General features: G+C 46.4%; 1 protein-coding gene across 2 annotated transcripts in view; it reads left to right on the forward strand.

Moving 5' to 3' along the window:
- Positions 1-7,019: 7,019 nt before the first annotated feature.
- The window catches only part of LOC128701667 (soluble guanylate cyclase 89Db-like), a 38,400-nt gene continuing 17,449 nt past the window's right edge, over positions 7,020-27,970 (forward strand). Inside the window, exons 1-2 of one of the 2 annotated variants that reach the window (XM_070101589.1) lie at positions 7,020-8,015; positions 27,095-27,543. The gene's annotated coding sequence lies outside the window, so the exon portion shown is untranslated. The remainder of the gene's footprint in view (positions 8,016-27,094; positions 27,544-27,970) is intronic. The other variant, XM_070101590.1, reaches the window with a different exon arrangement.

Consider the following 27,970-nt stretch of genomic DNA (forward strand, 5'->3'; position numbering starts at 1 on the left):
TGCCTTCCACATCTCCCCCCCCCAGGCGCTGTATAATCCTATGGGTTTAGCGCTTCCCCTTGATTATAATAATAATAATAATCACCACGAGGCAGGGCCAAAACGACATGGGTTCGAATCCTCAGCTAGTCGCAGTGTTGTTATTGATTCAATACCACTCGTTCGTGTTGTTTCGTCTGCTAAATTAAAATTACTAATGATTTGAATTTTGGGATAAAAAAATATTTTAGTCTCCTTTAATTTTAGTCCGGACATGAAACCATTTTCTTTGATTTTTTCATCAAAGAAAATTGTATGATGTTGGCAGTAACTAATGTAAAAGATGATGTGTTTGTAGCTGCTCCAGATTGGACCTTGATGCTGGTGTAGGGCTCTTGATTCAATGAACTGGAGTTACTTTTTCTTGGAAAAAACCCTAAATGTCATAATAATAATAATAATAATAATAATAATAATAATAATAATAATAATAATAATAATAATAATAATAATAATAATAATAATAATAATAATAATAATAATTATTATTATTATTATTATTATTATTATTATTATTATTATTATTATTATTATTATTATTATTATTATTATAATAACAGCAATAATAAAAATAATAATGGTAATAATAATAATAATAATAATAATAATAATAATAATAATGAGACAGGCTGGGAAACTAGCACTAAATCCGTAGGAGTCGTACAGCATCAAGGAAATGAGAGGGAATTAGGTTTGATCAGAGGATGGGTAAGGCCAGCCCCAATTCCTCATATCAAGACCCCTTCCCCCAGCATCAAGATATATCAAGAACCCCATTGGAAGTAAATCACTTTGATTTTTTTTAGTTATCCTTGGTAACATACACATAAGTTACTATGTATGCTGATGGTACATATGTATACGTGTACCTAATAAACGGGGACTTCAAGGTCCGCCATAGTTCGGTTCTTGCCACTTTAGATAATAATACCAAATACCATTCTTATGTTCTTATTACCATTCTTATGTTCTTATTACCATTCTTATGTTCTTATGTTCTTGGTAGGTAAGACACAAAGGCAACAGTTAGGCAACTTTATTCCGAAACGTTTCGCCTACACAGTAGGCTTCTTCAGTCGAATACAGAAAGTAGGCAGGAACAGTAGAGATGTGAAGACGATGTAATCAGTCCATCACCCTTGAAGTCGTAGAATTTGAGGTTGTCAGTCCCTCAGCCTGGAGAAGTTCAGTTCCATAGTCAGGAACTATCTGAAGATCAAGCGACCATTTACCATATACCATTTTGATGTTCATCTTGTCAGACACTGCGACACATGGCATCTTGGTACAGAAAACACCTTGGACAACCCTTTCAAGTGAGAACTGTTGGATCTGAGAGGGACCTGACCTATCAGTGGCTACATTCTCACTACTACTACTACTACTACTACTACTATGCACCTCTCCTTCCGACAGTATTTAAGTCTCCGCACTGTCGCTTGATCTTCAGATAGCTCCTGACTATGGAACTGAACTCTCCAGGCTGAGGGACTGACAACCTCAAATTCTACGACTTCAAGGGTGATGGACTGATTACATCGTCTTCACATCTCTACTGTTCCTGCCCACTTTCTGTATTCGACTGAAGAAGCCTACTGTGTAGGCGAAACGTTTCGGAATAAAGTTGCCTAACTGTTGCCTTTGTGTCTTACCTACCAACCTGTCGGTATTTTATACCATTTTGATGTTCATCTTATGTTGTTATGAGTGGGAGGGGCTGGGTTTGGTTAGTGTCACTGGATACGGGAGTTAATTCTTGGGTAGCTTTGGGTAGAGGTCGTTTAGATAAGGACTTGCCTTGTATGGGCCAGTAGGCCTTCTGCAGTGCTCCTCCATTCTTATGTTCTTATGTTCTTATGTAATATAAGAATATGATTTTTTTGTTGTAGTGATAACAGTCATCGTGTAGTTGATAGTCTTACTATATAATAGTATGTCACTGATATCAGCTATGGTTGTTCACCTTGTACATGTACTTGTGGAAATAAAGGTTATTCAAGTATACACAAATTCAATTACATAGATTATCATACATAGCATCGACACCATGCCTAACCCTTCTAGGGTAGGGTAGGTGCCTGAGCCCGAGCCTTTAGCTCATAAGACTGTCATTCCCATTAGCCCCCTTGGGGCGGGGATGGCAGACCAGAGAGGCCTAGCTTGTGGCTAGGCCTGGGGACAGTTGGTCCCAAAGATGAGGAGGTACTTGTGCCTCCTCCCATGGGAGACTTAGGTCTCAGACACTCCCTAAAGAGGGAGCCAAGGCCGGGCCACTACTTGGAAAAGGCCCGGGCCGGGAGAATACCGGCGAATATTTAATAATAATAATAATAATAATAATAATAATAATAATAATAATAATAATAATAATAATAATAATAATAATAATAATAATAATAATACAAAGCAGCATATGTGTAGAGAACTTAGGATAACCCCAAAAAAGTCAGACAAAGTTACTTATTTCCACTGGGGTTGTTTATGGAAGACCCACCTGAGTCAGACCGTAGAGAGGATAGTGAATATGGTACAAAATACATAAGAACATAAGAACGAAGGAACACTGCAGAAGGCCTACTGGCCCATGCGAGGCAGGTCCAACAAGTATTCTACACATTAGGCATCTTCAGTAGTAATAAAATATAGATGACGTAACCTTAGAGACGAAATATTTGAGGTGGTCAGTCCCTCAGCCTGGAGAAGAGCTCAGCACCACTCTCTAAGAATCTCGGATTTGTTTCGTGTTCTGCCATGGTAGGGCTCTACACTGGTGTTCTGTCCTCGAGGACTGGTCTTATTCTGCTGAGGTTCAATGAGAAACAGGTTATATGTTCATCGTGGTTGTCCCTCTGTCTGTCGCTTCGTGTGTCTGTGGCTTTCTGTGTCTGTCCAGGACAGAGGCTAATTAAGGTGGCTCTAGACAGCTTACTGTAAACTGTACTAAAGCAAAGACAGATTGCACAGTAATTATGGCTATATGTGTAGAGCAGTATCAAGTCATGATTCACTCTGTGTAGAGCTTTATCAAATCATGTTTCACTCTGTGTAGAGCTTTATCAAGTCATGATTCACTCTGTAGAGCATTATTAAGTCATATTGCTTACGAGGTTCTACAGAGGGCAAAACGTTGTGGCAATGAACATTCACTCTACAGTCCTTTTTATTAGGACTGTGCTTGTGTGTGTGACTGTACTTGTGTGTGTGACTGTGCTTGTGTGTGTGACTGTGCTTGTGTGTGACTGTACTTGTGTGTGTGACTGTGCTTGTGTGTGTGACTGTACTTGTGTGTGTGACTGTGCTTGTGTGTGTGACTGTACTTGTGTGTGTGACTGTACTTGTGTGTGACTGTACTTGTGTGTGTGACTGTGCTTGTGTGTGTGACTGTACTTGTGTGTGTGACTGTGCTTGTGTGTGTGACTGTACTTGTGTGTGTGACTGTACTTGTGTGTGTGACTGTACTTGTGTGTGTGACTGTGCTTGTGTGTGTGACTGTACGTGTGTGTGTGACTGTACTTGTGTGTGTGACTGTGCTTGTGTGTGTGACTGTACTTGTGTGTGTGACTGTACTTGTGTGTGTGACTGCACTTGTGTGTGTGACTGTGCTTGTGTGTGTGACTGTACTTGTGTGTGTGACTGTACTTGTGTGTGTCACTGTGCTTGTGTGTGTGACTGTGCTTGTGTGTGTGACTGTACTTGTGTGTGTGACTGTGCTTGTGTGTGTGACTGTACTTGTGTGTGTGACTGTACTTGTGTGTGTGACTGTACTTGTGTGTGTGACTGTGCTTGTGTGTGTGACTGTACTTGTGTGTGTCACTGTGCTTGTGTGTGTGACTGTGCTTGTGTGTGTGACTGTACTTGTGTGTGTGACTGTGCTTGTGTGTGTGACTGTACTTGTGTGTGTGACTGTACTTGTGTGTGTGACTGTACTTGTGTGTGTGACTGTGCTTGTGTGTGTGACTGTACTTGTGTGTGTGACTGTGCTTGTGTGTGTGACTGTGCTTGTGTGTGTGACTGTACTTGTGTGTGTGACTGTACTTGTGTGTGTGACTGTACTTGTGTGTGTGACTGTGCTTGTGTGTGTGACTGTGCTTGTGTGTGTGACTGTACTTGTGTGTGTGACTGTACTTGTGTGTGTGACTGTACTTGTGTGTGTGACTGTGCTTGTGTGTGTGACTGTACTTGTGTGTGTGACTGTACTTGTGTGTGTGACTGTACTTGTGTGTGTGACTGTGCTTGTGTGTGTGACTGTACTTGTGTGTGTGACTGTACTTGTGTGTGTGACTGTACTTGTGTGTGTGACTGTGCTTGTGTGTGTGACTGTACTTGTGTGTGTGACTGTACTTGTGTGTGTCACTGTGCTTGTGTGTGTGACTGTGCTTGTGTGTGTGACTGTACTTGTGTGTGTGACTGTGCTTGTGTGTGTGACTGTACTTGTGTGTGTGACTGTACTTGTGTGTGTGACTGTACTTGTGTGTGTGACTGTGCTTGTGTGTGTGACTGTACTTGTGTGTGTGACTGTACTTGTGTGTGTGACTGTGCTTGTGTGTGTGACTGTACTTGTGTGTGTGACTGTACTTGTGTGTGTGACTGTACTTGTGTGTGTGACTGTGCTTGTGTGTGTGACTGTACTTGTGTGTGTGACTGTACTTGTGTGTGTGACTGTGCTTGTGTGTGTGACTGTACTTGTGTGTGTCACTGTGCTTGTGTGTGTGACTGTACTTGTGTGTGACTGTGCTTGTGTGCGTGACTGTACTTGTGTGTGACTGTACTTGTGTGTGACTGTGCTTGTGTGTAACTGTGCTTGTGTGCGTGACTGTGCTTGTATGTACTCACCTAATTGTGGTTGCAGGGGGTCGAGACTCAGCTCCTGGCCCCGCCTCTCCACTGATCGCTACTAGGTCCTCTCTCTTTGCTTCCTGAACTTTGTCATACCTTGTCTTAAAGCTATGTATGGTTACTGCCTCCATTACCAAACTTGCTAGGCTATTCCACTTCCTGACGACTCTATAACTGAAGAAATACTTGTGTGTGTGGTTGTGCTTGTGTGTGTGTGGTTGTGCTTGTGTGTGTGTGGTTGTGCTTGTGTATATATGTGTGAAGGACACAGGCTAAGTGGGTTATCCGACTCACGAAGTATTGATCAGTGTTGGAACCTTGACATAACCTGTGGTGTGCCTCAGAGTAATTAAGTATTACCTCGTTTTCTTTCAAGACTTTCGTAGTAGCTCCTGAAGGAGGCGTGAGGTGTACCTCTGTGGTCCCTGAAGGAGGCGTGGAGTGTACCTCTGTGGTCCCTGAAGGAGGCGTGGAGTGTACCTCTGTGGTTCCTGAAGGAAGCGTGAGGTGTACCTCTGTGGTCCCTGAAGGAGGCGTGAGGTGTACCTCTGTGGTCCCTGAAGGAGGCGTGAGGTGTACCTCTGTGGTCCCTGAAGGAGGCGTGAGGTGTACCTCTGTGGTCCCTGAAGGAGGCGTGAGGTGTACCTCTGTGGTCCCTGAAGGAGGCGTGGAGTGTACCTCTGTGGTTCCTGAAGGAAGCGTGAGGTGTACCTCTGTGGTTCCTGAAGGAGGCGTGAGGTGTACCTCTGTGGTCCCTGAAGGAGGCGTGAGGTGTACCTCTGTGGTCCCTGAAGGAGGCGTGAGGTGTACCTCTGTGGTTCCTGAAGGAGGCGTGAGGTGTACCTCTGTGGTCCCTGAAGGAGGCGTGAGGTGTACCTCTGTGGTCCCTGAAGGAGGCGTGGAGTGTACCTCTGTGGTTCCTGAAGGAAGCGTGAGGTGTACCTCTGTGGTTCCTGAAGGAGGCGTGGAGTGTACCTCAATGGCTCCCTACGACAGTGACGCTGACGGTGAGGTTAAAAGTGAGTACTAGAGGGCAGTGACGGTGTAGAAAAGATTAAGGGTATCTACTTTAACTCGAAGGTCCCTACAACAGTTACGGTGACGGGGAGCCTCAGTAGAGCCTCCATAACGCTGGAAGTTAGACAGGTATCGCGAAGAAATCCCATTAAGACAATCAATGTAGTTACTATTGCTTAGTATATGTGGCGTGAGAGGTAACTAGTAATTTTTTAAATAAGATCCCTGCTAATATAATAGGTTATTGACAGTGTGTGTGTCAGTGGGATGGCCGACAAGGGTGAATATACTTACTATACACTTACTAAGTGACATAATACTCACATCCCTGACGGCTGCCAGGGAAAAGGCGGGGCCAAGAGCTGTGAATCGGCCCCTGCAACCACAAATAGGCGAAATAGGTGAGTACACATACATTGACACTCAAAAGTAGATGCTAAGTCAGGCACCTAATTTACTGCGAACATTTGAAGAGTCTTGACCTGTACTCCTTGGAACGAGAGAGAGAAAGATACATCATAATTTACACTTGGAAAATCCAAGAGGGACTGATCCCAAATTGGAGCCTCTTCATGTGCTGAAGAGGATCCCAGAAGAGGGTTAAAATATACAGATACCTGGACTGTGTATACCTGGATTGTGTATTCATGGATTATGTATACCTGGACTATGTATACCTGGACTGTATATGCCCGGGCTATGTATACCTAGATTGTGTATATCTGAGTTTCCCTCTGACATGTGTTAATTATACTTTAGCTGCACATAATACCAGAGGTACATATAAGCGATGGATGCGGGAATTTATACACAGTGGATATGCCGAAAGGTATTTTGAGATAATTGTTGCGTAAATAAATGGAAATGTAAGTTAGTTCTCAGTATATTACTCACATAGAGATAGTAAGCCATTTTTAATTTTCATTTCCATTGTATTTAATGCCTCTCTCTCTCATTCTCTCACTGATTCTCTCTCATTCTCTCACTCTCTGATTCTCTCTCCGTGCTCGTCTCTAGCCTCTCCTCCGGGGGTAGGGGAGGGCGTTGAGGGGTAGGGGAGTGGGAGGGAGGGGAACGAGAGGGGAGAAAGGAGTGAGGGGAGAGAGAAAGAGAGAGAGAGAGAGGTCTCAGTGTGATAACATCCAGCACGGAAGGTGGATGTTGCATCTGTGTGCGTCCAGGCTGACCTGCCTGTCTGCCTGCCTGTCTACCTGCCTGTCTACCTGCCTGTCTGCCTGCCTGGCTACCTGTCTGTCTGCCTGCCTGTCTGCCTACCTGTCTCTCTGTCTACTTCTCCCCTCAAATCTCACCTCTGTTATCTCTCATTCATCCCTTACATCCTACGCTTATCACCCTATTCCTCTCTCTCTGACTTTATCACCCTATCTCTCTCCCTTAACTTTATCATCCTGTCTCTCTCCCTTAACTTTGTCACCCTATCCTTTAGATTCTATTCTAACCACGCTGCCTTTCACATCCTAATCTTTTCACTCTATTCCTTACACGTAAACCGAATCATACTCTCCCTCACACACTCTCCCTCACACACTCTTCCACACACACTCTCCCTCACACACTCTCCCTCACACACTCTTCCACACACACTCTCCCTCACACACTCTCCCTCACACACTCTTCCACACACACTCTCCCTCACACACTCTCCCTCACACACTCTTCCACACACACTCTCCCTCACACACTCTCCCTCACACACTCTTCCACACACACTCTCCCTCACATACTCTCCCTCACACACTCTTCCACACACACTCTCCCTCACACACTCTCCCTCACATACTCTTCCCCACACACTCTCCCTCACACACTCTCCCTCACATACTCTTCCCCACACACTCTCCCTCACACACTCTCCCTCACACACTCTCCCTCACACACTCTCCCTCACACACTCTCCCTCACATACTCTTCCCCACACACTCTCCCTCACACACTCTCCCTCACACACTCTCCCTCACACACTCTCCCTCACACACTCTTCCACACACACTCTCCCTCACACACTCTCCCTCACACACTCTCCCTCACACACTCTCCCTCACACACTCTCCCTCACACACTCTCCCTCACACACTCTCGACATGTGAATCTCGTCTAATAAGGTGAGTAGATATTACCGCTTTAACACTATTATTATTATTATTATTATTATTATTATTATTATTATTATTATTATTATTATTATTATTATTATTATTTATATTGGTTTATTGTTGATTCTTTCTTTACTTCCTTTCATATATATATATATATATATATATATATATATATATATATATATATATATATATATATATATATATATATATATATATATATATATGAGATGTTATTGACATTTTAGTCGTTTTCTGCGGCTAAAGAAGTTCTTCCTAACAACCTTGCCAATCACATGTGTCTCTACGTGTTCCCTCTGTCACAGTCAAAAGCTTGTTCTTGTCTTAGTGTGTGTGTGCGCGTGTGTGTGTGTGTGTGTGTGTGCGTGTGGGTTCACTCTCTCCTGGCTTCGGGGGCCTCATCGTGCCTCTTCTTAAAGCTATGTATGGATCCTGCCTCTACTACTCTACTGTCCAGTTGCTTACACTTCCTCACTGCTCTATGACTGAAGAAATACTTCCTATCATCCCTATGGTTCATCTGTGTTTTCAACTTCCACCTAGGCCCTTGTGCACTTGTTTCCCGCCTTTTGAACCATCTATCACTGTCCACCCCTATCAAGTCCTCTCAGTATTTCGTACGTTATTATCATATCCCCCCAGTCTTTCTGTTCTCCACTATCATCAGGTTGAGTTCCCTTAACCTCTCCTAACAGGACACACATCTTTCCTCCAGGACTCGTCTTGTTTGCAGACTATTGTACTTTCTTCAGTTTCCTTACGTGCTTGACAAAGTGTAGGTTCCACACTGGTGCTGCGTACTCCACTATAGGCCTGACATGCTGTACACAGTGTCATGAATAAAAGATAATCATAGATTTGTCAGGCTCAAATTTGATAAACCTGTTATTTGGTTAATGTGCGCCTCAAGTGATATGCTCTGTGCAGTGCTCACCCCGTTTGCGGTCTTCTTTGCCCTTGTCTAATCTTCACAACTTTGCCTTTACTAGGGTTAAGTTCCAGTAGCCACTTGACAGTCCAGACCTGCAGCTTGTTCAGGTCCATTATAGTCTCCCCTGGCTCTCACTCGTTCGTATTCTCCTCAGTAGGTTCTCATCAGCTGTGAACACGAGCGCCTTTGACTATCACTTCCATTATGTCGTCTATATACACAACAAAGAGTGTCAGTCCCATTACTGATACCTGTGGTACCCCATTCGTCACATGTACCCGTTCCGACGTCCCTTCTCGGACAGTCTCTCATTGTTACCTTCCTGTTTAGTGTTTCTTGATCCATTGTAGTACCTTCCCTGTTATTCTTGCCTCCTCATCTTGCTCTCTCTCTCTCTCTCTCTCTCTCTCTCTCTCTCTCTCTCTCTCTCTCTCTCTCTCTCTCTCTCTCTCTCTCTCTCTCTCCCCTGCCTCACTTATGTTACCTTGTCGTAGAATTGTAGCAGGTTAGGATTCGGGTTGATTATGATCCCACTCTTCTCCAGGTGCTCCACCACTTTTCTCCAGGTGCTCCACCACTCCTCTCCAGGTGCTCCACCACTCCTCTCCAGGTGCTCCACCACTCCTCTCCTGGTAATCTTAACCTTGCATACTGTACACATCAGTAACACTGGTCTGTAATTTATCACCACCTGTCTGACCTCTTTTTCTTAAATATTAGCACCATAATCGCTGACTTCCACATTTCTGGCAGTTGTCCTGTGTTTATTGACTTGTTGAACATTGTTGTTAGTGGTTCACACAGTTCTTCTGCTCCCCCTGTGATGGGACCCCCAGGGCTACATACCAGTTGCACTCATTTGTGGTTGCAAGGGTCGATTCACAGCTCCTGGCCCCGCCTCTTCGCTGATTGCTACTACGTTTACTCTCTCTCCCTACCCCATGAGCTTTATCATGTGTGTGTGTGTGTGTGTGTGTGTATGTGTGTTGAGGGAAGGTGTTTGGCCAACACGTCGTCTTTACTGCCCCGTGTGTGTGAGGGGAGGGGAGAGGAGAGGGGAGAGGGGAGGGGAGAGGGGAGGGGAGACAGGGAATGTCAGTGTTAAAGTTACGGAGGTGTGGTGAGAGATGCGACACTAGAAGAAATATTACAAACTAGTGGTCTACATTACCCTCCCTCTCTCCACCTTCCCTCCATCGCAAGAGGTGAAACACCAGCACTGATAATACTTCCACTACCGTAAAAGTCCCACAGTCGTCACTGGTCACACGACATGATAAAGTTCAAGTCTGAGGAGGACCTGGTCAGCCCTCTGAGGAGGACCTAGTAGCCCTCTGAGGAGGACCTGGTCAGCCCTCTGAGGAGGACCTGGTCAGCCCTCTGAGGAGGACCTGGTCAGCCCTCTGAGGAGGACCTGGTCAGCCCTCTGAGGAGGACCTAGTAGCCCTCTGAGGAGGACCTGGTCAGCCCTCTGAGGAGGACCTGGTCAGCCCTCTGAGGAGGACCTGGTCAGCCCTCTGAGGAGGACCTGGTCAGCCCTCTGAGGAGGACCTAGTAGCCCTCTGAGGAGGACCTGGCCAGCCCTCTGAGGAGGACCTGGCCAGCCCTCAACTACCACCGCACACAAAGGGGGGAGAATGATTTTATCCCTCTTCATTTTTTAGCTAACACACACGTAAATATAATTAACTTATATAACCTTATCCTAGTATACAGTATAATAATTATATATTACCTCCTTTATTATATAAAACTAAGGTACTAAAAGAACTCCAATGGAAATAAGTCACTTAGACTTTTCTGGGTCATCCCAGGTTCTCTACACATATACTGCTATGTATGATAATTAATTTAAGTGCATTTATGTATACCTGAATCAACTTACACACTGTGATACCCACTTACTGTCTTACTTAAGAGGTTATGACTTGATAAGGGTTATTTTTCCACTATATTCTAGCTGGATCGGTAGCTCTCTCAGCTCACACGCTCAAACCATACCAGGGGCGGGGATAGAACCCGCGGTTTCTATCCCCGCCCGTGGTATGGTTTGTTTGCAATCGTGTCATTACGATTTCCTGAGCCACACGCTCAAGTCCGGAGCTGGAATCTCCGTCACGGCTGGGAAACATTAGGACTTATTACCTTAAGACACCTGCTGTCCATGTTCACCCAGCAGTAAAATGGGTACCTGGGTGTTAGTGGACTGGTGTGGGTCGCATCCTGGGACAAAACTGACGTAATCTGAGGGAAATGCTCAGCATAACAAGGGACTTTCTATATAGTAGTATGTCACTGATGTCAGCTATGGTCTGTATACCTTGTACATGTACTTGAAGTAAATAAATATAATAATAATAATAATAATAATAATATTATTATTATTATTATTATTATTATTATTATTATTATTATTATTATTATTATTATTATTATTATTGTCCATAATTACTATCCCATTCGTTCTGTCTGTGTCGTAAGGTGAAGTTCAGGACCTTTACTTAATTCCTGGTATAATTTAGCAGTTGTGTTGCAGAGGTCTGTACGAAGCTCAGACCTCTGCAACACTATTGTTAAGTTATACCAGGAATTTAGTAAAGGTCCTGGACTTCACCTTACGACACAGACAGAACGAATGGGATAGTAATTATGTACAAGGTAGATTATAGGGGGAAATGAACATGTTGTTAGGAGACTGTGGTACCTAGCTGCCTCTTAATGCAGTTCTAAGAGATGTGTTAGGAGGCAGTGTTGTCCTGGTGACTAGCACGAGGCAACACAACACAACACAACACAACACAACACAACACAACACAACACAACACAAACAACACGAGACAAGGCAACACAAGACAAACAACACGAGACACGGTAACACAAACAACACGAGACAAGGCAACATAAGACAAACAACACGAGACACGGTAACACAAACAACACGAGACAAGGCAACACAAGACAAACAACACGAGACAAGGCAACACAAGACAAACAAAACGAGACAAGGCAACACAAGACAAACAACACGAGACAAGGCAACACAAGACAAACAACACGAGACAAGGCAACACAAGACAAACAACACGAGACAAGGCAACACAAGACAAACAACACGAGACAAGGCAACACAAGACAAACAACACGAGACACGGTAACACAAACAACACGAGACAAGGCAACACAAAAAAACACAAGACAAGGCAACACAAGACAAGACAACACGAGACAAGGTAACACAAGACAAACAACACGAGACAAGGTAACACAAGACAAACAACACGAGACACGGTAACACAAACAACACGAGACAAGGCAACACAAGACAAACAACACGAGACACAGTAACACAAACAACACGAGACAAGGCAACACAAGACAAACAACACGAGACAAGGCAACACAAGACAAACAACACGAGACAAGGCAACACAAGACAAACAACACGAGACAAGGCAACACAAGACAAACAACACGAGACAAGGCAACACAAGACAAACAACACGAGACATGGCAACACAAGACAAACAACACGAGACATGGCAACACAAGACAAACAACACGAGACAAGGCAACACAAGACAAACAACACGAGACATGGCAACACAAGACAAACAACACGAGACAAGGCAACACAAGACAAACAACACGAGACAAGGCAACACAAGACAAACAACACGAGACAAGGCAACACAAGACAAACAACACGAGACAAGGCAACACAAGACAAACAACACGAGACATGGCAACACAAGACAAACAACACGAGACATGGCAACACAAGACAAACAACACGAGACAAGGCAACACAAGACAAACAACACGAGACATGGCAACACAAGACAAACAACACGAGACATGGCAACACAAGACAAACAACACGAGACATGGCAACACAAGACAAACAACACGAGACACGGTAACACAAACAACACGAGACAAGGCAACACAAAAAAACACAAGACAAGGCAACACAAGACAAGACAACAAGAGGGAGGACAGGAGGGAGGGAGGGTAGGGAAAGCAAGAGGGAAGGCAGCTGGGTGGGAGGGCACCAGAGCGGGCAGGGAGGGCAGCAGGGAGGGCAGCAGGGAAGGCAGCAAGGAGGGCAGCAGGGAGGGCAGCAGGGTGGGAGGGCACCAGAAAGGGCAGTGAGGGCAGCAGGGAGGGCAGCAGGGAGGGCAGCAGGGAGGGCAGCAGGGAGGGCAGCAGGGAGGGCAGCAGGGAGGGCAGGAGGGAGGGCACCAGAGAGGGCACCAGAGAGGGCAGGGAGGGCAGCAGGGAGGGCACCAGAGAGGGCAGGGAGGGCAGCAGGGAGGGCAGCAGGGAGGGCACCAGAGAGGGCAGGGAGGGCAGCAGGGAGGGCAGCAGGGAGGGCACCAGAGAGGGCAGGGAAGGGCAGCAGCTAGGGAGGGCAGCAGCTGGGAGGGCAGCAGCTGGGGAGGGCAGCAGCTGGGGAGGGCAGCAGCTGGGGAGGGCAGCAGGGAGGGCAGCAGGGAAGGCAGCAGGGAAGGCAGCAGAGAGGGCAGCAGGGAAGGCAGCAGTGAAGGCAGCAGTGAAGGCAGCAGTGTGAAGGCAGCAGTGAAGGCAGCAGTGTGAAGGCAGCAGTGAAGGCAGCAGTGAAGGCAGCAGTGAAGGCAGCAGTGTGAAGGCAGCAGTGAAGGCAGCAGTGAAGGCAGCAGTGAAGGCAGCAGTGAAGGCAGCAGGGGGGAAGCAGGGAGGGCAGCAGGGAGGGCAGCAGGGAAGGCAGCAAGGAGGGCAGCAGGGAGGGCAGCAGGGAGGGCAGCAGGGAGGGCAGCAGGGAGGGCAGCAGGGAAGGCAGCAAGGAGGGCAGCAGGGAGGGCAGCAGGGAAGGCAGCAAGGAGGGCAGCAGGGAGGGCAGCAGGGAAGGCAGCAAGGAGGGCAGCAGGGAGGGCAGCAGGGAGGGCAGCAGGAGGCAGGAGGGCGGAGGCAGCGGAGGGCAGCAGGAGGAGAGGAGGCAGCAGGAGGAGCAGAGACAGGAGGCAGGAGGCAGCAGGGAAGGAGCAGCAGGAAGGCAGCAAGGGGCAGGAGGCAGCAGGAGGCAGGAGGGAGGGAGGCAGCAGGGAGGCAGCAGGGGCAGGAGGGGAGCGAAAGCGCAGGAGGGGAGCAGGAGGAGCAGGGAGGCGCAGGGAAGCAGGAGGCAGCAGAGGCAGGAGGCAGCAGGAGGCAGCAGGAGGCGCAGGAGGCAGGGAGGCAAGGAGGCAGCAGGAGGCAGCGGAGGGAGGGGCAGCAGGAGGCGGCGAGCAGGGAGGCAGCAGGGAGAGGCCGGCAGGGGGAGGCAAGCAGAGCGAGGGCGCAGAGAGAAGGCGGGCAGCAGGGAGGGGAACAGGAGGCAGCAGGGAGAGGCAGCAGGGAGGGAGGCGCAAGGAGAGGGCAAGGGGCGGGGCGGCGAGGAGGAGCGCAGGAGCAGCAGAGGCAGCGGAGGCAGCAAGGCCAGGGCAGGCAGCAAGGAGGGCAGCAGGAGGGCAGGCAGGGGCAGAGGCCAGGCAGCAAGGCAAGGCAGCAGGGAGGCAGGCAGCAGGCGAAGGCAGCGGAGGCCGGCAGCACACGGGCAGCAGGAGGGCGCAGGCGGCACGAGAGCGGAGCGCGGGGCGCAGGAGGCAGCAGGAGGCGCAGGAGGCAGCGGAGGCGCAGGCAGGCAGCGCAGCAGGCCGGCGAGGCGAGCCGGAGGCCGAGGAGGCAGGGCCGCACTCCATGCGGTTCATGGTTCATCCGTTGCGTCACAACCTGATCACCTCCCCTCCTCCCTCTCCCTCTCCCTCCACTCCCCTCTCACTCTCCTCTCCTCCCTCACTCTCCCCTCCACCTCCCTCTCCTCTCCCCTCTCATCTCTCCTCCTTCACTCTCCCCTCTCCTCTCACCTCCCTCTCTCCCTCTCACTCTCCCTCTCACTCTCCCCTCTCACTCTCCCCCTCTCCTCTCACTCCCTCTCTCTCTCATAAAGTACAGAATATTGAAAATCTATGGTAATATAATTTAAAATTTGCTTATGACTAGATTCTAGTACCTTGTCTGGTTTAACAGTACCTGGTATGGTTTGACAGTACCTGGTCTGGTTTAACAGTACCTGGTCTGGTTTAACAGTACCTGGTCTGGTGTAACAGTACCTGGTCTGGTTTAACAGTACCTGATCTGATTTAACAGTACCTGGTCTTGTGTAACAGTACCTGGTCTGGTTTAACAGTACCTAGTCTGGTTTAACAGTACCTGGCCTGGTTTAACAGTTCCTGGTATGGTTTAACAGTACCTGGTCTGGTGTAACAGTACCTGGTCTGGTTTAACAGTACCTGGTCTGGTTTAACAGTACCTGGTCTGGTTTAACAGTACCTGGTCTGGTTTAACAGTACCTGGTCTGGTTCAACAGTACCTGGTCTGGTTCAACAGTACCTGGTCTGGTTTAACAGTACCTGGTCTGGTTTAACAGTACCTGGTCTGGTTTAACAGTACCTGGTCTGGTTTAACAGTACCTGGTCTGGTTTAACAGTACCTTTTCTGGTTTAACAGTACCTGGTCTGGCTTAACAGTACCTGGTCTGGTTTAACAGTACCTGGTCTGGTTTAACAGTACCTAGTCTGGTTTAAGAGTACCTGGTCTGGTTTAACAGTACCTAGTCTGGTTTAACAGTATCTGGTCTGGTTTAAGAGTACCTGGTCTGGTTCAACAGTACCTGGTCTGGCTTAACAGATTCTGTTACAGTACCTGGTCTTGTGTAACAGTACCTGGTCTTGATTAACAGTACCTGGCCTGGTTTAACAGTTCCTGGTATGGTTTAACAGTACCTGGTCTGGTGTAACAGTACCTGGTCTGGTTTAACAGTACCTGATCTGATTTAACAGTACCTGGTCTGGTTTAACAGTTCCTGGTATGGTTTAACAGTACCTGGTCTTGTGTAACAGTACCTGGTCTGGCTTAACAGTACCTGGTCTGGTTTAACAGTACCTGGTCTGGTTTAACAGTACCTGGTCTGGTTTAACAGTTCCTGGTATGGTTTAACAGTACCTGGTCTGGTGTAACAGTACCTGGTCTGGTTTAACAGTACCTGATCTGATTTAACAGTACCTGGTCTGGTTTAACAGTTCCTGGTATGGTTTAACAGTACCTAGTCTGGTTTAACAGTACCTAGTCTGGTTTAACAGTACCTGGTCTGGTTTAACAGTACCTGGTCTGGTTTAACAGTTCCTGGTATGGTTTAACAGTACCTGGTCTTGTGTAACAGTACCTGGCCTGGCTTAACAGTACCTGGTTAGTCTGGTTTAACAGTACCTGGTCTGGTTTAACAGTACCAACCTATGTTCACTGTGTCCCGTAGCTGGGTTGATAGCGTACTCACCTCACACACTGAGGTCCATGGCTCGATCACCGGTACGGGTGTAAACATAAGGATGTGTTTCCTTTTAAGACACCTACTGTCCATGTTCACCTAGTAGTAGGTACCTGGGTGTTAGTGGACTGGCGTGGGTCGCATCCTGGGGACAAAATTAACCTAATTCTCCCATAACAAGCGGCGCTCTACATTGTATGTCACTGATGTGAGTTATGGTCTGTATAAGTTGTATCATGTACTGGTAGTATGTACTCTGAAGTCTTCTAATATCTCCCTCCCTTATGTACTCCCATAGAGTTAGCTTTACAGTATCCATGTACTCTCAAGTACTTCCATGTACTCTCATGTACTTTTATGTACTTCCATGTACTCCCATGTACTCTCATGTACTCTCATGTACTTCCATGTACTCCCATGTACTCTCATGTACTCTCATGTACTCTCATGTACTCCCATGTACTCTCATGTACTCTCATGTACTTCCATGTACTCCCATGTACTCTCATGTACTCTCATGTACTCTCATGTACTCCCATGTACTCTCATGTACTCTCATGTACTTCCATGTACTCTCATGTACTCTCATGTACTCTCATGTACTTCCATGTACTCTCATGTACTCTCATGTACTCTCATGTACTCTCATGTACTTCCATGCACACTCATGTACTCACATGTACTCTTCATTTCTGATCTTTTTTCAGCGATCAATAGCAGTGTATTGTTTTTCTGAAAGGAAGGTTGGTGGTAAACCTGAACGGTCGATAATTGTGGTGGGTGGATGGTGGTAGTAGGTGGTTGTACGTAGTTGGATGGTGGTAGATAGATGGTAGATGGTGATAAGTAGATGGTGGTATAGTTATCAGTGAAAAGAAGAGAGTGACCTTGTGTACCTGATGTCCGCCTCTCAAACACACTGTCAATTCATCTGAGTATTTTGTACGTCGTAATCATATCACCCCTGATTCTTCAGTTTGCTAACGTGAGGTTGAGTTCTGTTATCTTCTTTCATTGCCTTCGAGGTATCTAGTTCCCATTGTTAGTTATTTCACCGCTTTTCTGCTGTGTGCAGTGTGACCAGCACTTGCTGGTGCACTCGTGGGAGGAAGTTATCTAGACGTAGACACAACAGTCTACCTGGAAGGTAGTAAGGAAGTTAATGAAGGAACTCTCTATCTGTCTCTCTCTCTCTCTCTCTCTCTCTCTCTCTCTCTCTCTCTCTCTCTCTCTCTCTCTCTCTCTCTCTCTCTCTCTCTCTCTCTCTCTCTCTCTCTCTCTCTCTCTCTCTCTCTCTCTCTCTCTCTCTCTCTCCCTCTTTTTTTTTTTACAGAGTTTGACAAGGTTAAGGATTCCTAGCTTTATTGACAGCTATATTACAGGTTTCTTAACTTTATTGGCAAGCTAAGAGCTGTTACCTACATCAGCTCATTTGAAAGCATTTTTATTGTTATGAGACATACAAGTAAGGGACAGGATGAAGTTGGAGCCATCTGTGGGCCAGCATTTTCATTTGATCAACTGACTTTATCTCGTTGACATCATTATCTGTACGAATGTGTTCCATACTCGAGTCATCCTGGGTATGTATGATCTCAGATGGAGTGATGTTCTGGAGAAGGGTACAGCCAGAGTGAAGTTGCTGCTTTCTGCCGTCTTGTGGCATAAGCTTGTTTCACGCTGTCCTCAGTGGATCCAAGTGTGGTATTTTGACAATATTGGCCTTGTACATAACAGTAGGCCACCCACATCCCTCCTATGTTTGAAGGCTCTGCTGAAATGACAGATCTATCCCGGATGGGTCAGGCGAGGGGATGAGACGTCTTGCTCTATTCTCTACTCTGTCAAGCAGTCATGACTCTCTCTCTCTCTCTCTCTCTCTCTCTCTCTCTCTCTCTCTCTCTCTCTCTCTCTCTCTCTCTCTCTCTCTCTCTCTCTCTCTCTCTCTCTCTCTCTCTCTCTCTCTCTCTCTCTCTCTCTCTCTCTCTCTCTCTCTCTCTCTCTCTCTATCTCTATCTCTCTCTCTCTCTCTCTCTCTCTCCTCTCTCTCTCTCTTTCTCTCTCTCTCTCTCTCTCTCTTCTCCTCTTCTCTCTGTCTCTGTCTCTCTCTCCTTCTCTCTCTCTCCTCCTCTCTCTCTCTCTCTCTCTCTCTCTCTCTCTCTCTTTCTCTCTCTCTCTCTCTCTCTCTCTCTCTCTCTCTCTCTCTCTCTCTCTGCTAAGGTTTTAATGCAGGTGTCTTGAGCGAAAATGTAGTTTAATAGTGGTTATAGTGGTTATAGTGGTGGTAGTGGTGGTGATAGTGGTGATAGTGGTGAAGATTCTCGTTATCTCTGCAATTTGGCTGGTCGTTAAACCTTTATCCAGCGGTCATCAAGACCGTCTGTCTCAGGTCCCAGACCTCAAACTGCACTTAAAACCTAGTGTCCCCAGCACTCTGTAGTAATAATAATAATAATAATAATAATAATAATAATAATAATAATAATAATAATAATAATAATAATAATAATCTTTCTACCATTATATGATGCAACTTAAACATACCATAGCTGACATCAATGACATACTACTATATAGAAAGCCGCTTGTATTGGGCAAATTAGGTTAATTTTGTGCCCAGGATGCGACCCACACCAGTCTGCTAACACCCAGGTACCTATTTTACTGCTAGGTGAACATGGACAGCAGGTGTCTTAAGGTAACACATCCTAATGTTACGACCCGTACCGGGGATCGAACCACGGACCTCAGTGTGTGAGGTGAGTGCGCTACCAACCCAGCCACTAATTGCTCTACCACTTACCTCTTTCAGTTTATTAATCAGCTCCACTTTTCCTTCAATTATCAGAGTGGCTGCCACTTACCCTTCATTATCCACTCTCTCGTGACCTCTTATGACCTTGTATGTTGTGATCGTGTCTCCTCTCCCTGCTATCAGCCAGCCTGGATGGTAACCTTAAGGCTGTCAGTCTTTCAGCATAGTTTATGCTGTTTAACTCAGACAGTCACTTAGTATTTTCACAAGTGTTGGCAACACACAACAGTATATTTCAGTTCTGGTTTATTGTAAGTTATATTTTGGAATTTATAGCTTGTCAGTTTAGTAGTTTATTGATATGATATTCCTATGGCATTATTTTGTTAATAATAACTCCTAGGGCTCTCTCTCTCTCTCTCTCTATTATCCGTCTATCACTCAATGTGGTCCATTTATGCAGATCAACTTGTTAAATATCTACTGTCGCTCTATATTGACACAAAATTTCTTCGTTGTTTTGTAAATACGTTCATTTGGTTATTATCAAATTCCATCTTGTAAATCACTTACGTAAATTATAAGGATTATTGGGGCCAAGTACAGATCCTTGTGGCACCCCACTTGTCACATCTTCCCAGGACGACTCTGTCAATGACTTTGTTGCACTCAAGGTAAAAGCAGTCTGCCCATCTGTTTATGATCTGTATGTACTCACCTATTTGTGGTTGCAGGGGTCGAGTCACAGCTCCTGACCCCGCCTCTTCGCTGATTGCTACTAGGTCCTCTCTCTCCCTGCCCCATGAGCTCTATCATACCTCGCCTTAAAACTATGTATGGTTCCTGCCTCCACCACATCTCTTTCTAGGCTAGTCCATGGCCTGACTACTCTATGACTGAAGAAATACTTCCTAACATCCCTTTGATTCATCTGAGTCTTCAACTTCCAATTGTGACCTCTTGTGTCTGTGTCCCATCTCTGGAACATCCCGTCTTTGTCCACCTCGTCTATTCCGCGCAGTATTTTATATGTCGTTATCATGTCTCCCCTGACCCTCCTGTCCTCCAGTGTCGTCAGGCCGATTTCCCTCAACCTTTCTTCATAGGACAATCCCCGTAGCTCTGGGACTAGTCTTGTTGCAAACCTTTGCACTTTCTCTAATTTCTTGACGTGCTTGACTAGGTGTGGATTCCAAACTGGTGCTGCATACTCCAGTATGGGCCTGACGTAGATGGTGTACAGAGTCTTAAACGAATCCTTACTGAGGTATCGGAACGCTATCCGTAGGTTTGCCAGGCGCCCGTATGCTGCAGCAGTTATCTGATTGATGTGCGCCTCAGGAGATATGCTCAGTGTTATACTCACCCCAGATCTTTTCCTTGAGTGAGTTTGCAGATTTGGCCATCTAAACTATATTGTGTCTGCGGTCTTCTTTGCCTTCCCCAATCTTCATGACTTTGCATTTGGCAGGATTAAATTCAAGGAGCCAGTTGCTGGACCAGGCTTGTAGCCTGTCAGGTCTCTTTATAGTCCTGCCTGATCCTCATCCGATTTGATTCTTCTCATTAACTTCGCATCATCTGTAAACAAGGACACTTCTGAGTCTATCCCTTCCGTTATGTCGTTCACATATACCAAGAACAGCACAGGTCCTAGGGTGACCCTGTGGAACCCCCTTGTCACAGGCGCCCACTCTGACACCTCGTCGCGTACCAAGACTCGTTGTTGCCTCCCTGACAGGTATTCTCTGATCCATTGCAGTGCCTTTCCTGTTATGTGTGCCTGATCCTCTAGCTTTTGCAGTAACCTCTTGTGAGGAACTGTGTCGAAGGCCTTCTTGCAGTCCAAAATATGCAGTCGATCCACCCCTCTCTCTCTTGTCTTACTTCTGTCACCTTGTCATAAAGCTCTAGTAGGTTTGTGACACTGGAATTTCCTTCCCTGAAACCGTGCTGGTTGTCAATTATACACTTGTTTCTTTCCAGGTGCTCCACCACTCTCCTCCTGATGATCTGCATGACCTTGCATGCTATACACGTTAGTGATACAGGTCTGTAGTTTAGTGCTTCATGTCTGTCTCCCTTTTTAAATATTGGGACTACATTTGCCATCTTCCATACCTCAGGGAGTTGCCCAGTTTCAAATGATGTGTTGAAGATCTTTGTTAATGGCTCACACAATATCTCTGCTCCCTCTTTAAGGACCCATGGAGAGATGTTGTCTGGTCCCACCGCCTTTGAGGTGTCAAGTTCACATAGCAGCTTCTTCACCTCCTCCTTGGTTATATGTACCTCATCCAGCACTTGCTGGTGTGCCCCCCTGTTCTGATTTCTTGGAGTCCTACTGGTTTCCACTGTAAATGCCTCTTTAAATCTTGTGTTGATCTCCTGACATACCTCTCGGTCGTTTCTTGTGAATTCCCCATCATCCTTCCTCAGTCTGATTACCTGGTCCTTGACTGTTGTTTTCCTCCTGATGTGGCTGTACAACAGCTTCAGGTCAGTCTTTACTTTTGATGCTATGTCATTTTCATATTGTCTCTGAGCCTCCCTTCTTATCTGTGCATATTCGTTTCTGGCTCTTCGGCTAATCTCTTTATTTTCCTGAGTTCTCTGTCTTCTGTACCTTTTCCATTCTCTAGTACACCTAGCTTTTGCCTCCCTACACCTTTGTGTGTGTGTGTGTGTGTGTGTGTGTGTGTGTGTGTGTGTGTGTGTGTGTCTGTGTGTGTGTGTGTGTCTGTGTGTGTGTGTGTGTCTGTGTGTGTGTGTGTGTGTGTGTGTGACACAAATATGTTCCATGGATCAATGTTCCATATTTAGTTCATCCTGGGTTATGCTTCATGGAGCGTCTGGTGATGGCACCGCTTCCTGGTGGCACCCTGACATCTAACCTGGTGTCACGGTGTCAGCTTCACACCGTGACACTGGTACTCTCCCATTTTAAGAACGGAGGAGCACTGCAGCAGGCCTACTGGCCCATACAAATCAGGTCCATCTCAAAACCATTTCGAGTTGTTCCTCTGAAGAGATATCCTCAGAATGTTGTTCATATCTTCCTGGGGTCACCCATGTAAACTACTCCCACGTACACTGTACTCCACTGCATTACCTTGTACTCTTGTATACACCTATGTACCACTGTGTACTCACAGATGCTCCTAAATACTCTGTACAGTCATAAACTACCGTATAATACCATATACTACCATGTACTACTGGCTACCATGTACCATCATGCTCTCCTGACTAAAATTCCACGTCCAGAAAATTTAATTGATGAATTGCATTTGATGTCACTAAGTTAGGTTAATTGTTTAATGGGTATATATGTGAGGTTGCTGGTGCTTCCTGTACCCTTTATCCCAGATTATTATTGTACACTCCTACACCTGCTACAACACTCTCAAACAACTTTACAACCCTCCCCCCACTTAACCATAGCCACCACCACCACCACTACAACCACCACCATTTCCACTGCTACCACTACAACCACCACCACTACAACCATCACCACTACAACCACCACCACTGCAACCACCACCATTACAACCACCACCACTACAACCACCACCATTTCAACTACCACCACTACAACCACCACCAGCATCACCAATATTTCACCATTAGACCCAAGACCGAAAGGGCCGGTGTCAGAATTCGACACCTGGTGTGAACTAGATGCCTGTTAGCTCCTTGAGGGTGCCTGAGGATGCCAGGGGATGCCAGAGGATGCCAGAAACTGCTAGTGCCGTGGGAAGGAGGCTGGGAGAGAGAGAGAGAGAGAGAGAGAGAGAGAGAGAGAGAGATCTTCCTTAGCGAGATAAAAGTCTCTCACGGCCGCTCTCTCAGATATATCTTTCTCAATCCCAGGAGACCAAACAGTCGAAGGCAGGAAGGAAGGAAGGCAGGAAGGAAGGCAGGCAGGAAGGAAGGCAGGCAGGAAGGAAGGCAGGCAGGAAGGAAGGCAGGCAGGAAGGAAGGAAGGCAGGAAGGAAGGAAGGCAGGAAGGAAGGAAGGCAGGAAGGCAGGAAGGAAGGCAGGAAGGAAGGCAGGAAGGAAGGCAGGAAGGAAGGAAGGAAGGCAGGAAGGAAGAAAGGAAGGAAGGCAGGAAGGAAGGAAGGCAGGAAGGAAGGCAGGAAGGAAGGAAGGAAGGCAGGAAGGCAGGGAGGAAGGCAGGAAGGAAGGAAGGAAGGCAGGAAGGAAGGAAGGCAGGGAGGAAGGCAGGAAGGAAGGAAGGAAGGAAGGAAGGAATGAAGGAAGGAAGGAATGAAGGAAGGAAGGCAGGAAGGAAGGAAGGCAGGAAGGAAGGCAGGAAGGAAGGCAGGAAGGAAGGAAGGCAGGAAGGAAGGCAGGAAGGAAGGAAGGCAGGAAGGAAGGAAGGCAGGAAGGAAGGCAGGAAGGAAGGCAGGAAGGAAGGCAGGAAGGAAGGAAGGCAGGAAGGAAGGAAGGCAGGAAGGCAGGAAGGAAGGAAGGCAGGAAGGAAGGCAGGAAGGAAGGCAGGAAGGAAGGCAGGAAGGAAGGCAGGAAGGCAGGAAGGAAGGCAGGAAGGAAGGAAGGCAGGAAGGAAGGAAGGCAGGAAGGAAGGAAGGAATGCAGGAAGGAAGGCAGGAAGGAAGGAAGGCAGGAAGGAAGGCAGGAAGGAAGGAAGGCAGGCAGGAAAGCAGGAAGGAAGGCAGGAAGGAAGGCAGGAAGGAAGGCAGGAAGGAAGGAAGGCAGGAAGGAAGGAAGGCAGGAAGGAAAGCAGGAAGGAAGGCAGGAAGGAAGGAAGGCAGGAAGGAAGGCAGGAAGGAAGGAAGGCAGGAAGGAAGGAAGGCAGGACGAAGGAAGGCAGGACGAAGGAAGGCAGGAAGGAAGGAAGGCAGGAAGAAAGGAAGGCAGGAAGGAAGGAAGGCAGGAAGGAAGGAAGGCAGGAAGGAAGGAAGGAAGGCAGGAAGGAAAGCAGGAAGGAAGGAAGGCAGGAAGGAAGGAAAGCAGGAAGGAAGGAAAGCAGGAAGGAAGGAAGGCAGGCAGGAAGGCAGGAAGGAAGGAAGGCAGGAAGGAAGGAAGGAAGGCAGGAAGGAAGGCAGGAAGGAAGGAAGGCAGGAAGGCAGGAAGGAAGGAAGGCAGGAAGGAAGGGAGGAAGGCAGGAAGGAAGGAAGGCAGGAAGGAAGGAAGGCAGGAAGGAAGGCAGGAAGGAAGGAAGGCAGGAAGGAAGGCAGGAAGGAAGGAAGGAAGGAAGGCAGGAAGGAAGGAAGGAAGGAAGGAAGGAAGGAAGGAAATAAGGAAGGAAGGAAGGCAGGAAGGAAGGAAGGAAGGCAGGAAGGAAGGAAGGAAGGCAGGAAGGAAGGAAAGCAGGAAGGAAGGAAGGCAGGAAGGAAGGAAGGCAGGAAGGAAGGAAAGCAGGAAGGAAGAAAAGCAGGAAGGAAGGAAGGAAGGCAGGAAGGAAGGAAGGCAGAAAGGAAGGAAAGCAGGAAGGAAGGAAGGCAGGAAGGAAGGAAGGCAGGAGGGAAGGAAAGCAGGAAGGAAGGAAAGCAGGAAGGAAGGAAGGCAGGAAGGAAGGCAGGCAGGAAGGCAGGAATGAAGGCAGGAAGGAAGGCAGGAAGGAAGGCAGGAAGGAAGGAAGGCAGGAAGGTAGGAAGGCAGGAAGGCAGGAAGGAAGGAAGGCAGGAAGGAAGGAAGGCAGGAAGGAAGGCAGGCCTCAACTAGGTGAGTACACATATATATATATATATATATATATATATATATATATATATATATTATATACAAGTAGCCACTAGCCACAAATAGAGCGAAACACCAACGTCAAAGACCTCAGGTGATTATGTCGGAGGATCTCACCTTCAAGGACCATAACATTGTATCAATCATCTGCTAGAAAATGACAGGATGGATAATGAGAACCTTCAAAACTAGGAGGCCAAGCCCATGATGACACTCTTCAGGTCACTTTTCTATCTAGGATGGAATATTGCTGCACACTAACAGCACCTTTCAAGGCAGGTGAAATTGCCGACCTGAAAATGTACAGAGAACTTTCACGGCCGCATAACGGAGATAAACACCTCAATTATGGGAGCGCTTGGGTTCCTAAACCTGTATTCCTGGAACGCAGGAGGGAGAGATACATGATTATATACACCTGGAAAATCCTAGAGGACTAGTACCGAACTTGACAAATCACTCACTACGAAAGAAAAGACTTGGCAGACGTGCACCATCCCCAATGAAAAGCAGGTGTCACTAGCACGTTAGAGACCATACAATAAGTGTCAGGGCCGAGACTGTTCAACTGCCTCCCAGCACACATAAGGGATTACACAGACCCTGGCAGTCTTCAAGCTGGCACTGGACAAGCACCTAAAGTCAGTTCCGGATCAGCCGGGCTGTGGCTCGTACGTTGGTTTGCGTGCAGCCAGCAGCAACAGCCTGGTTGATCAGGCTCTGATCCACCAGGAGGCCTGGTCTCAGACCGGGCCGCGGGGGCGTTGACCCCCGGAACTCTCTCCAGGTAAACTCCAGGTAAATAGGGAAGACATGGGAACTCAAGGCCTTTCGTGAGTCAACAGTACTTCGTCAGGAGCTAAATATACGTGAATACATGGGCGCAAGAAGTCAAAATATCGAGGCGATCATGTACAACGTGTCTGGGATGATATGAACGTTCACAGTGCAGCATGATATAACACATATCATGCCAAATATTCATATTACCCCGGGGAGAGTGGAAGAGGCGGCACTAAGCTGGTAGATGGCAGGCAAGATGGGGTTATTAAGCTGGTTAAAACCTGCCTTAACACCCACACTACCATACATCATTCCTACGTTTATTACGTTATGGTAATTCCATAACTTGACTACCATCGTGAGTGAAGCTGCGCATTCTGTGCTTCATTCTAGGGTAGGTTAGGATAGGTTAGGTTAGGTTAGGTTAGGATAGGTTAGGTTAGGTTAGGTTAGGTTAGGTTAGGTTAGGTTAGGTTAGGATAGGTTAGGTTAGGTAGTTAGGTTGGTTAGGTTAGGTGAGGCAGGACAGGTTAGGTTGGCTAGGTTAGGCAGGTTAGGTTAGGTTAGATTAGGTAGGTTGAGGTTAGGTTAGGTTGGAGGTTGGGTTGAGGTTAGGATAGGTTAGGTTGGTTAGGTTGGTTAGGATAGGTTGGAGTTAGGTTAGGTTCGGTTGACGTAGGTTAGGTTAGGTTAGGTTAGGTTGACGTAGGTTAGGTTAGGTTAGATTAGGTTAGGTTAGGTCTAGGAAGGTTAGGTTAGGTTGGATTGGGATTGAGTTAGGTTAGGTTAGGTTAGGTTAGTTGCAGTTGAGGTTGGTGGTTAGGTTGGTTGGGTTGGTAGGTTGAGGTTAGGATAGGTTGGTTGGTTAGGTTGTGTAGGTCAGGTTAGGTTAGGTTAGGGGTTAGGTTAGGTTAGTTGGTTAGGATAGGTTGGTGTGAGTTAGAGTTAGTTAGTTGGTTAGGTTAGGTTGAGTAGGTTGGTAGGAGGTTGGTTAGGTTAGGTTAGGATAGGTTAGGTTAGGTTAGGTTAGGTTAGGTTAGGTTAGGTTAGGTTAGGTTAGGTTAGGTTAGGTTAGGTTAGGTTAGGTTAGGGTAAACTATACACGACCTATACATAGAATAGTTTCTTTAGACCTATGTGTCTGTGCTGTGGCATTTATTATTATTATTATTATTATTATTATTATTATTATTATTATTATTATTATTATTATTATTATTATTATTATTATTATTATTATTATTATTATTGTTATTATTATTATTATTATTATTATTATTATTATTATTATTATTATTATTATTATTATTATTATTATTATTATTATTATTATTATTATTATTATTATTATTATTATTATTACAGTATTCACTGGGTATACCGTACATTCTATTGGCTTGCTGTTTTAGCCTCTCTCTATTTTCGGGTCATCCCGGACCATCATCAGGTCCAGGAAGGACCGAAATGTCGTCACTCAGGTCCCTGACCTGAGTGCAGGTCTCAGGTCAATGCTGATCCTGATTGGTTGGGTTTTTTTCTGATTGCAGAGTTGGTGGATCAAGAGTGACCATCAGGTTGTGACTCAGAGTGGTGGTGGATCAAAGACCATCAATCAAGGACCATTAATCAAGGACAATCAATCAAGGACAATTAATCAAAGACCATCAATCAACGGTCATTATTCAAGGATCATCAATCAAGGGCCATTAATCAAGGACCATTAATCAAGGACCATTAATCAAGGACCATTAATGAATACCATCAATCAAGGACCATTAATCAAGGACCACTAAAAACTATTAAAGACTAGTAATTAAGGACCACTAAAAACCATCAATCAAGAACCATCAAGGACAAAGTTGACTCAGTAGTCACCATCAATTGGCGGAGCTGTCATCAATTTCTCTCCGTGAAAGCAGAAAGAGAGAGAGAGAGATGTTTGAAGGGAGAATGAAAAACAACAAGATTATTACCTGCTGGAGACGCGAGAAGCAAGGTGAGATAGCTCTCTCTCTCTCTCTCTCTCTCTCTCTGTCTCTCTCTGTCTCTCTCTCTCTCTCTCTCTCTCTCTCTCTCTCTCTCTCTCTCTCTCTCTCTCTCTCTCTCTCTCTCTCTCTCTCTCTCTCTCTCTCTCTCTCTCCCCCTCTCTCCTTTTTTTTTTTTGTTTTTTTTGTCTCTCTCTCTCCCCCCCCCGTCTCTCTCTGTCCCTCCCCCCTTTTTTTTTTTTTTTTTTTTTTTTGTTCTCTCTCTGTCTCTCTCTCTCTTTTTCTCTCTCTCTCTCTCTCTCCCTCTCTCTCTCTCTCTCTTTTTTTTTTGAGGGGGGAGGAAAAACTGACTTGTAATGAAAGTGATATAAAGTGTTTGTGTTGTGTGTGTGTGTTGTTATATGTTGTATTGAAGGGGGTTTTGCGTAAGGGCCCATT

The sequence above is a fragment of the Cherax quadricarinatus genome, chromosome 78, assembly GCF_038502225.1.
Source record: "Cherax quadricarinatus isolate ZL_2023a chromosome 78, ASM3850222v1, whole genome shotgun sequence".
NCBI classification, from domain to species: Eukaryota; Metazoa; Arthropoda; class Malacostraca; order Decapoda; family Parastacidae; genus Cherax; species Cherax quadricarinatus.